Below are 12,682 nucleotides of genomic sequence, written 5' to 3'. Positions count from 1 at the left end.
TTGGATCCATCTGCTCGGCAAATTCCGAGCCGATGTGGAGGCTGTTTTCGATGACCCGAGAAGTCATCGTCGGTGCAGCAGCCGAACGGGCGGTCATGATGAAACTGCCTAGCCGAAGAGTTTGTCCGATAGCCAGGGCTCCCCTGGCGGTAATGTTGTTTTTAACAACGAGACGAGGCATCCATCCTTACGGTGACAGCACAGTGGAATTCTCAATGAAAGCACCAATGTCGGTGTCAATACCGGCGGATCTTGGGTAGGGGATCCCGAACTGTGCGTCCAGGCGGATGGTAACAGGAGACGGGAGACACGATGTTTTTACCGAGGTTTGTGCCCTCTCGATGGAGGTAAAACCCTACTCCTGCTTGATTGATCTTGATGATATGAGTATTACAAGAGTTGATCTACCATGAGATCGAAGAGGCTAAACCCTAGAAGCTAGACTATGGTATGATTGTGTGTTGTTGGTCCTACGAACTAAACCCTCTGGTTTATATAGACACCGGAGGGGGCTAGGGTTACACAGAGTCGGTTACAAGGAAGAATATCTACATATCCGTACTGCCAAGCATGCCTTCCACGCCAAGGAGAGTCCCATCCGGACACGGGACGAAGTCTTCAATCTTGTATCTTCATAGTCCAACAGTCCGGCCAAAGGATATAGTCCGGCTGTCCGGATACCCCCTAATCCAGGACTCCCTCAGTTATGTTATGGATGAAGAAACTGCTAGATACTTTTTAGCTTGCAATGATAGATATTATCTTAAGAAACTGTTAGCTAAGCTGAAAGAAAAGTCTTTGAATGCTAGAATGAAATATGACCCTGCTTTTGCTACTTCACCTATCTGTATTTCCGATAAGGATTATGATTTCTCTGTCGATCTTGAGTTAATTACTTTGGTTGAATCTGATCCCTTTTACGGCTATGAATCTAAAACTGGTGTGGCACATCTTACTAAATTAAACGATATAGCCACCCTATTCACTAATGATGAGAAAACTCGATATTACTTTATCGTTAAGTTATTTCCATTCTCATTAAAGGGTGATGCTAAAACATAGTTTAATTCTCTTGATCCTGGTTGTGTGCGTAGTCCCCAGGATATGATTTATTACTTCTCTGCTAAATATTTCCCCGCTCATAAGAAACAAGCTGCCTTAAGGGAAATATATAATTTTGTGCAAATTGAAGAAGAGAGTCTCCCACAAGCTTGGGGGAGGCTTCTCCGATTACTTAATACTTTGCCTGATCATCCTCTCAATAAAAATGAAATACTTGATATCTTTACCTAATAATAAAGGACGGAAGCTTTCTTGGTTCTCCACACGTCACCTCTTTATAACCGTTAGTTTTATGTTAAATATAAAGATTGACGGTTGATATTATAGAGGACCAGACCTAACACTTAACCACATCTGTGTGGGTATACGTTTGCACGAACGAAGCGAGCCTTATTTGGGTCGAGCCAGCCCCTTCAGGATCTGGACTGTTTTTTTATCTTTCTTCAAAAAGGAAAAGAAAAGAGTCGTACTCTCTTCCTCTAAAAAAAGAAAAACGATCCCCTGAAAAGAAAAACGACCAGGACTCTGGCTTCCTGTCGAGTTGAACCCTGCCAATAAATATGCCGCTTTTGAAGAGGATAAATAGCAGACGAGTTGCTAGACGAGGAGGCCGAGTCATAAGCCAAGGAGGATGGAAGAGCCATGCCGAGACCGATGGCGACGAAGCAACCACCATCATCCTCCTCTCCTGCCCAGTCGTGAGATCACGTCCTTGCAAGTGTCGTGGCCCGAGGCCAACACCAACGAGGCCCTCGCTATTGGGGATTCCTTCTTCTACTGAGCCGGCCCGCACCACGGCATGAGCACCGCCAGCCGCACAGCAAGGCCAGAGCCAACCGAAGGCGGCGACCTGATCAGCAAGAGCAGTATAAAACATTTTGTCCATCCCAATCCTCACATGGATTCGTGTACGAGAAGGATTGGTCCAATATCTCTCCTATTTTTCCCATGATCGTACGTTCTTATTTTTTCCTGTGTGATCGTGGTTTTGACACAGCCGCATCCAATCTGGTCTCCTCCCCGATTAGATCGGTTCCTCCATTATATATTCCCACGAATCAATGCTTCCACAACTGTCTCGCCATTGACGCCATTTTCTTGCTGCAAATGATGTCTCAAGATATCTTCCAAAGCTTTCTTTCTTCGAATGGAACCACGTGGCCTTCGGCCTTCGCTCTAGGTCGAGCTTCATCTGGACCAGTATAACCCGTGTGATTCCTCCGGTGACCTTCTCCGTCGCTCAGTGCCATCTTTGTTGGATGATCCCGCTCCCTCCTGAGCACGACCTCACTGTTGCCACCAGCCATCATAATCTCACGGCCTCCCACCCCCACAAAGGATCCTGGTACAAAAAGTGGGCACCGCACGGTCACAGGAGTTATGCGCTTGTCAGGGAGGGCGGTTTGCGGGCTCACCAGGGGAGATGGACGGGTATGACCGGACGAGGACCGGCTGGTGTGGGGATGGCAGGGGAGGAGAGAGGGACGGCTGCTTTGTATGTGCGCTCCTGGTGTGCTGCTATTATCTGAACCATATTGCTGCTTCCCTGTTGTTAGTTGAGTGATGTTGGTGTTCTTGCTGCTGCTACTTTGATGTGGAGGACGCCCAGGGGTGGACCGGGAGCGACCAGAAGATTTATCTATGACCTAAATTTCACAGGTCAAATTAAGTTGGTATGTTGGCTGCTGGCTGGCTTCATGTGATGCTATAGTGCGCTATGAAGAATTAGTGAGGTTTACGTACACGACCATGAATCTTTTCATGTATTGGTTTTATGGTAAAATATTTATTCCTTGACCCCATTCCTCATGATTCATTTGGCAATTGATATTGAGCTATGAAACTACAATGTCTACTCTGTAAGTTCCCTTACCATGGTATCTTTTCTAAGTGCTATATCACTTATTGCTAGAAAGAACTCCTTTTACCGGGAAAGCCAGCGTGCGTGTGTGCAGAGATGTCTCAACAGGAGAATAGCTCAGTCCTGAGCTATACATTTGATGGAGCCGTCTACATAATTTGGACTTAAAATTACAGTGTTGAATTTCCTTGCATCTTCCTAATTCAAATTTACTTTACTATTTTTTAAACTCTATATAACAACTCTAAATAGTATATGTCATACAATGTTTTCCAAGAAGTTTATTTATATTTGATTATGTCACATCAATGTGAGATGGTTTGTAAGTACTGGTTACTAAATAATATATCATAGTTGATGTTTAACTTTTTTAAGCTAGACCGCCTGTATTGTATGTGCAATTTCAGAGAAAATAACTAATTTTTATGCATACATTTTTTTTCTTTTACTGCATATAGCAACTTAAAGGTTCTTGAGTGTTTTTTCCTTTCTCTTTCAATCCCACCCTTGGTGACGGACTACCTGAAAGCTCTTGAAGCTACAGTAGTGCCGGTTCCCCAACCCTCATTTTCTTTCATTCCAATGCACAACCGGTTTCTCATCCCATGTTTTCTCCCATTGCAACGCATGGGCTCTTTTGCTAGTCTTTTATAATGGACTAACCGATGCTTCCAGAGACCACCTGGATAGTTGTGCTGGTTGTGTTTTCAGGGAAAGAATTGTTGATCAAGCTGAATTGCTATTGAATAATATATTGAGTAATGAAAATGATTGGAAACTTCCTGAACCAACTCCTAAGCCAACTCCGAAGAAAAGGGGCATTCTATTTCTCAGTCCTGAAGATATGCAAGAGGCAAAGAAATCTGTGAAAGAAAAAGGTATTAGAGCTGAAGATGTTAAGAATTTACCACCTATTGAAGAGATACATGGTCTTGATAACCCGACACAGATAGTAAAGGTAAATTCTCTCTATAGATTCGATGAAGGTGATATTCCTCGTAATAAGTTTGCTAGCCAATGCTTGGATGAGTTTGATAATTTTATCGTTAAACAAGAAAACTTCAATGCTTATGTTGATAGACAATTGAAATGTAATGCTTATATGATTGCACACTTGAGTGATTATATGTCTAGAGTTAAAGGTGAACTTAAACTTATTAGTAAACATGCTTCTATGGTTACCACTCAAGTAGAACAAGTACTTAAAGCTCAGAATGATTTGCTCAATGAATTAAATAATAAGAAAAATGATAATGTTGTTAGAGTTATGACTAGAGGGGGTAAAATGACTCAGGAACCTTTGTATCCTGAGGGCCACCCTAAGAGAATTGAGCAAGAGAGAACTAATGTTGATGCACCTAGTTCTTCTAAGAGGAAGAAAAAGAAAAATGATAGAACTTTGCATGCTTCTAGTGAACCTGTTGTTGACACACCTGAGAATCCCAATGATATTTCTATTTCTGATGTTGAAACACAATCTGGTAATGAACATGAACCTAGTGATAATTTTAATGATGATGTTCATGTTGATGCTCAACCTAGCAATGACAATGATGTAGAGATTGAACCTGCTGTTGATCTTGATAACCCACAATCAAAGAATCAATGTTATGATAAGAGAGACTTTGTTGCTAGGAAGCACGGTAAAGAAAGAGAGCCATGGGTTCAGAAACCCATGCCTTTTCCTCCTAAACCATCCAAGAAAAAGTATGATGAGGATTTTGAGCGCTTTGCTGAAATGATTAGACCTATCTTTTTGCGTATGCGTTTGACTGATATGCTTAAAATGAATCCTTATGCTGAGTATATGAAAGATATTGTTACAAATAAAGAAAGATACCGGAAGCTGAAATTTCCACTATGCTTGCTAATTATACTTTTAAGGGTGGAATACCAAAGAAACTTAGAGATCCAGGAGTACCAACTATACCATGCTCCATTAAAAGAAACTATGTTAAAACTGCTTTATGTGATCCTGGAGCTGGTGTTAGTGTTATGCCTCTCTCTTTATATCATAGACTTGATTTGAATAAGTTGATGCCTAATGAAATATCTTTGCAAATGGCTGATAAATCAACTGCTATACCTGTCGGTATTTGTGAGGATGTGCCTGTTGTGGTTGCAAACGTTACTATTTTAACGGACTTTGTTATTCTTGATATTCCCGAGGATGATAGTATGTCTATTATTCTTGTAGACCCTTTTTGAATACTGCAGGGGCTGTTATTGATTTCAACAAAGGCAATGTCACTTTTCATGTTAATGGTAATGAGCATACGGTACACTTTCCGAGGAAACAACCTCAAGTCCACAGTATTAATTCTATTGGAAAAACTTCAATGATTACTATTGGAGGTTTTGAATTCCCTCTTCCTAGTGTCAAGGAGAAATATGATATTCTTATTGTTGGGGATATCCATATCCCCGTTGAGGTAACTTAGTGTTATTCAAAAATTCTCCAGTTTCATGTTATTTGAAAAGAGTTTGTTAACAAGACTTGATCAACCTTGTTAGTGGATTCCTTTTGATGAGCATGAGATGGATGAAGTTAGAAAGCACAACTCTCTGTACCCTCCTTTTAGTTTCTGTTAATTAGATAGTATTTTCTGTCTGTTTTTTGAATTATCCTTGCAACAAAAAATAGCATGAAAATAAAAGTTCTCCAAATGCCCTGAAAATTTTATATGATTTTTTTCTAGAATATTTAAGAATTATTGGCACTGAGAACACACCAGGGGGCCTCACCACCTGGCCACAAGGGTTCAGGGCGCGCCCCTGCCTCGTGGATCCCACATGGGCCCCCTCCACTTATTCTTGCACCCACACACTTCGTCTTCCTCCAGAAAAAATCCTCCACCAGCTCAAACCCGAGTTCTAGCTCATCCTGCTGCTATTTTTGATCTCCTTGCTCAAAGTTCCATTCACAAAACTGCTTTGGGGGATTCTTCTTCGGTATGTGACTCCTCCAACGGTCCAATTAGTTTTTGTTCTAGTGCTTTATTTATTGCAAATTTTTGCTGCTTAGGTGACCCTGTTCTTGAGCTCACATGTCAAATTTATGTGGCCAAAAGTAGTTTTAATGCATGATATGGCCTCTAGGCACTTGTAGGAGTAGTTGCTATCAATCTTGTTGAGTTTGGTTCACTTTTATTTTGAGTCACTAAAAAAGTTTTAGAAATTTTTTAGAGGAAGAAATATTATTAGGAAAATGTACCAAGGTGGTTCCTCAAGGAAGCAAGGCCCAAGGCCCACGATATGTGAGCCGGCCAATGAACTACCAAGGGAAGCTCAAGTGCGGCCTTGTGAATGGCCGTCAGAGGATTTCATGGTCCAAGCATGCATCAAGGATGAATTTGACGCATATGTGCGTAATGCTGATCTTGAGAGCTTCGTGTCAGATAAGTGCCGGCAATATCTCTATCTAACTGATTCATTTGTGAGAAGGTTTAAATTTACATCCTCGCGCAATTCTTACACTGTTTTATTTGATCTTTATGATAAATCATATACCATGGACCTAGAAGATCTTAATACTTCTTGTAAACTCCCGCATTGGGGCAATGTTAGTGAACCTCGGAAATCTGAATATAAAGACTTTCTTGCTAGTATCACTGTGGGGGAATCTAGAGAAATCACACAAGCTACCATAGGGAGCATTCATTTCCCTTCCATACATTATTTTGCTCTCTTCATTGGTAGATGCATTAATGGTAAATATGAGGCTTGTCACATGTGCGTTCCAGATCTTTGTGTCCTCAAGAGTGCGGTATTAGGTGATAAACATTATAACTTGGGGGCTATTATTGCACGTAGATTGCATCTTAACAGTTTAAGTGGAGATTTATTTGGTGGAATTTATGCAACTCGTATAGCTAACTATCTTGATATACACATACGTGGAAATGATATTGAGTTACCTCCTGCTTATCTAGATTATAATGTTATGGTTCGTCATCAGTTTGTTGAGAGGAATGAACAGTTCCTCCGATACCGACTAATCTTTGACAGACATCTCACTGTCCATGTGGCTCTCCCTGCTCCCGCTTTCTTTGACTTTCAGACAAAAGGGAGATATGTTATAACCAGGGAGGAGGCGAACGAGTATGAGAGGAGGACGGAGGCAACTCGCCTCCAAGCTACAGCTCGTGAGGCAATAGCCGCTGCGTCTCAGTACGACCCCAGTTACAACTTTGGATTTCCACCAGGCCAGCCATGGCCATAGACCAACTTAGGCCAAAAGCCTAAGCTTGGGGGAGTACGTATTCCTCACCGACATTACATTCATGTTCACACACTCATGCCAGTTGTCGGTGTTCATACTTTTTCATTGTATCATCCATGCTAGTTTATTTTATTTTTAAGCTTTCTTCTTGTGTGTTTGAAAAACCTTAAGAAAAACAAAATAAAAATTAGTTATAGCTTTTAGCTAGTCTACTTTCCATGCTTGTAGTAGTAGTAGTTAATAAGAAAACCCAAAACGATTTATCATTCTTCTTTTGCTTGTTGGGAGCTTTCCTGTGTAAATAGTTTTGTTTCTTTTCTTTTCATTGGGGGTCGAGAGGAGAAGACCATGATGAAAATGTTGAGTGGCTCTCATATGCATTATTGTTGATCTACAAAGAGCCCATATTACCTTGTCTTCTCCCTTGTATCGAATGCTTGCAGATTCCAGCTTAATCCAATGCACATGCACTATTATTGTTATCCACACCGTTCGGTTGTGCAAGTGAAAGACAATAACGACGATATATGATGGACTGATTGAGATGAGAGAAGCTGGTATGAACTCGACCTATCTTGTTTTTGTAAATATGATTAGTTCATCATTCCTGATTTAGCCTATTATGAATGAAACATGTTTGCAATGACAATTAGAGATTATAGTTGCTCATGCCATGCTTAATTAGCTAGGAGTTTATAATGGTTTACCTTGCGTTCCACCATGCTATTAAAATGGTTGTGATGTAGTATGATAGGGTGGTATCCTCCTTTGAACGATTGGAGTGGCTTGACTTGGCACATGTTCACACATGTAGTTGAAACAAAATCAACATAGCCTCCATGATATTTATGTTCATGGTGAATTATATCCTACTCATGATTGCATTCAGTGTTGATTAATTTTAATGCATGTTCATGACTGTTGTCGCTCTCTAGCTGGTCGCTTCCCAGTCTCTTTCTATCCTTCACTTGTACTAAGCGGGAATACTGCTTGTGCATCCACTTCCATAAACCCCCAAAGTTATTCCATATGAGTCCACTATACCTTCATATATGCGGTATCTACCTGCTGTTCCAAGTAAATTTGTATGTGCCAAACTCTAAACCTTCAAATGAAATTATGTTTCATATGCTCGAATAGCTCATATATCAACTAGGGTTGTCTATGTCTTCCATGCTAGGCGGGTTATTCTCAAGAGGAGTGGACTCCGCTCCTCATTCACGAGAAAATGGCTGGTAACCGGGATGCCCAGTCCCATGCTTAAATTAAAATAATTGCAAACAAAACTCCCCCAGGATTGTTGCTAGTTGGAGGCACCCGTTGTTTGGGACAAGCCATGGGTTGATTTTTGTTGGTCGTGGGGGAGTATAAAGTTTACCATTTTGCTTGGGAACCGCCTATATGTGTGTAGCATGGAAGATATCGAGATCTCTCAGTTGTTATGTTGACAATGAAAGTATACCACTCAAAATATTATTCATCTCTATTTCAAAATCGAGCTATGGCACCTCTACAAATCCCTGCTTCCCTCTGAGAAGGGCGTATCTATTTATTTTTATGTTGAGTCATCATCCTCTTATTAAAGAGCATCAGTTGGAGAGCACCGTTGTCATTTGCATGCATTGCTATTATTTTACATTGAGTATGTCTTTGACTGGATCTCTTTTACCATGAATTACAATTTCCAGTCAGTCCTTGATCTTCAGAGGTGCTCTGCATTTACATTTTGCAGTCTTAGAAAGGACAAGCAAAGGTTTAAGCTTGGGGGAGTTGATACGTCTCCGTCGTATCTACTTTTCCAAACACTTTTGACCTTGTTTTAGACTCTAACTTGCCTGATTTGAATGGAACTAACCCGGACTGACGTTGTTTTCAGCAGATTGCCAAGGTGTTATTTTTGTGCAGAAATAAAAGTTCTCGAAATGACCTGAAAATTCACGGAGAATATTTTTGGAATATATAAAAAATACTGGCGAAAGAATCAACGTCAGGGGGCCCACACCCTGTCCACGAGGGTGGGGAGCGCGCCCACCCCCTGGGGCACACCTCATGCCTCGTGGGCCCCCTGATGCTCCACCGACCTCAACTCCGACTCTATATATTCGCTTTCAGGGGGAAAATCAAGGAGAAGGATTCATCGTGTTTTATGATACGGAGCCGCTGTCAAGCCCTAATCTCTCTCGGGAGGGCTGATCTGGAGTTCGTTCGGGGCTCCGGAGAGGGGAATCTGTCACCATCGTCATCATCAACCTTCCTCCATCACCAATTTCATGATGCTCACCGTCGTGCGTGAGTAATTCCATCGTAGGCTTGTTGGACGGTGATGGGATGGATGAGATTTATCATGTAATCGAGTTAGTTTTGTTAGGGTTTGATCCCTAGTATCCATTATGTTCTGAGATTGATTGATGTGGACATCAATACCATTGTTACGCCCACAGCCCCTGCTGCTATACATACTGGACCAATTACTAGAGCTCGTGCACGCCAATTGAATTATCAGGTACTTTCGTTTCTTGGTAATGATTCTAATGTTCATGAGAATATGATGCTGCCTAAATTGGATACATTTGTTTTGCTTAATGAAGGTCCTAGCTTGGATAAGAAAGATGAACCTTGGAGCAAGTTCAAGCATGGAGATGATGGCCTGCGCAAGGGGATCAAGAACGGAGTTACAAGTGATGATTTCAGGACTTTGAAGCCACCATAAGGAGTGCATGAAGCCTTGGACGAAATATATAAGATGCCACTTCATAAACTTCGTCCAGAGGCTATTTTAGGTGCTGCGTCACCTTATTATTGGGCTAGGCCCATGTATTTTCGAAATACTTAAGTATAGGCTGTTTTTAGAGTCCGTATGTGTGGGGAAACAGGAGTTAGGGTTGGTTTCGGACCCCTCCTCCAAGGGCCACGAAATTTCCCCCCTCTTCCTCCATATATACAGCCCTTAGGGCATCGTTTAGACTTTGGGTTTTGTTTAGATTAAAAGTTCGGCATAGCTGCAACTTCGCGTACTTCATTTGTGTTCAACGACCAGACCAAGGCATCACAGAACCCCACCTTGATCAATAAAGTTTTCATCTTATATTCGCAATATCCAGATTGCAATCTCAATTTCTTGCTTGTTCTTCGTTTGATCGCAGGAAACAGACCCTCGTGGTCAGGTTGATCGTGCTCCGGCGTGGTCAATAACCCCTCGGAAGTTGGTTTAGTGATTGCTAAGGCGCGACGTCTCGCACGTTCGTAGTCGGATCGTCAAGGTCGACTCCATCAGAAAACGATAGCCACCATCTCATCGAAACATCGGGACACCTTCGCCTCTACCAAATGGTATCAGTTTTTCGGGTTGCTCGGTGAGATTTTACAGTTTTTCATAGTTTAGATCGAGTCTGTTCTTCATACCTACAGTCCACGAAAAAAATTAGGGTTAGTTCATCATATCCGAACTAGTTTGCTCCTTTGCATAGTCTTTTCAGTAGTTTGCTTTGTTGAATTTGCGGTTGCATCGTCGTGTCTAGTTGTTGGTCTTAGAGTCTAGTCTTTTAGAGTTTCGAGTTCTGGTCATAAGTTGTCACGCCGCCGCCGCACCATCATCATCACCCCTGCCATCTACCACCACCGCTTATCCGCCACCGATTCGTCTCCATATACCATCACCAATCCGTATCCATATACCACCTCCAATCTGTATCCATATACCAACACCAATCCATATCCATATACCACCACCAATCTGTATCCATATACAACCACCGCTGCCATATCCTACCACCATATATCCACCACCAATCCGAGTTCCTTTCATATTAGGTTTGTTTTCGAGATCCATCTAATTTTCGTTTCGTGTTTCCTTGACTGAGTAGGTTTCGGGAAAAAAAGAGTCTGGAGACCCCCGGGCAGTTTTTAGGCCAAAATTTTTGCAGGCAAATTTTTTCCCTATCTTATTTTTAGGCTTTTCTGAGTCTTTTGAGCCACATGCCATCATAGTGATTTTTTGTCGCACTTTTTCGTCGTCGCTGCCCTGATTTTCGAAAAAAAAGAAGTCAAATTTTTTTTGTACCCATCCTATCAGTTTGACGAGGGAAGAGTTTTGAGACACTCGCCATTATAGTGATTTTTTGCAAAAAAAAAAGAGGAGCGCCAAAAAAACAGGAGCGCCAAAAAAACAGAGTGAAAAAAAGTTCTAGAGTGTGCTTTTCCCTTGTTTACGTGCAGCGCCGTGATTTTGTTAGTGTTCTAGGCTCGCGTCTCTAGCACGGTCTAGCCTAGGACCAGCACAGTACTGTCGTTGAGCGTTTATTCAACTTTGCATCTCTAAATTGATTATTGCTGACCCTTTTTGCTACCATATTATAAGCCTTCCCAGCTCCACATACATCTAGGTCGTGCGTTTGACTCTCCCTGGTAATCGCTCTATCCAAGCTCTGAGAGTTTTGCCTACAACGGTTGCCGATCACCACCTGCTGCTGGGTAAGAACTGGTAAGAATTTGAGATTCGCTTGCTGGATTTGTGATACACCACCACCACCACCACTTCCTAGTAGTCCGTAGGATCATATTCTTGTGTGTTTCTATTGCTGCTAACCATGGCAGGATCACAAGCCGATGAGACAGATTGGGAGAACATGATGAACAAAGAGCTACATGATAAATTTCAGCAAATGATGAGTGGACAGGTGCAAGATGTGCTAAACAGATTTGAAGAGGCCATGGAGAAGATAGATGGCATGGAGAAGACGTTCGAAACAAAGCTCGATAACAAGTTTAATGAATTGCTCGCGCGTCTTCCACCACCACCACCGGCTGCACCTAACGCACCTCTACAACAACAACCACAACAACCACAACAACAACAACAACATCGCCTTCCAAATCAAGTGGGACGGGCACTGCGCATTCCCCTTGAGCCTGGTCAAAATTCTGGTGCCGCTGTTGACGCTTCTGTAGCTCCTGCTGCTACTGCAGAGGTGGAGGACCATTACGAGGATGAGGTTGATCAAAATCAGAACTACGTGCAACCACCAGCACCACCGCCACCAGGTCGTCCTCATGCATATCATCGCAATGGTAGGGCTGCACAACCACCTCAGGTATGTGATCATGACCATCTCCCTAAACTGAAATTGAACATTCCACCATTTGAGGGTAGATATGTTCCTGATATATATCTTACTTGGGAGTTAGAAACTGAACAACGATTTACATGTTTACAATATCCTGAGGAGAGACGTGTTCCTGCTGCTGTTTGTGCTTTCACTAGCTTTGCATGTGTTTGGTGGTCTGAACATTGTAGATTATATCCTATTCCAGCTACTTGGGCTGCTTTGAAAACTGCTATGCGTACTCGTTGGGTTCCACCATATTATCAACGTGAATTACTTCAAAAATTGCAGTGTTTAAGACAAGGAAAAAATTCTGTAGAAGAATATTATCAGGAATTACAAACTTGCATGATTAGATGTGGTATTGTTGAGGATAATGAATCTATGCTTGCACGTTTTATGGGTGGATTAAATAGAGAGATTCAGACCATTCTA

The sequence above is a fragment of the Triticum urartu genome, chromosome 6 (genome assembly GCF_003073215.2).
Source record: "Triticum urartu cultivar G1812 chromosome 6, Tu2.1, whole genome shotgun sequence".
NCBI lineage: Eukaryota > Viridiplantae > Streptophyta > Magnoliopsida > Poales > Poaceae > Triticum > Triticum urartu.
This window is presented reverse-complemented; position numbering follows the sequence as displayed.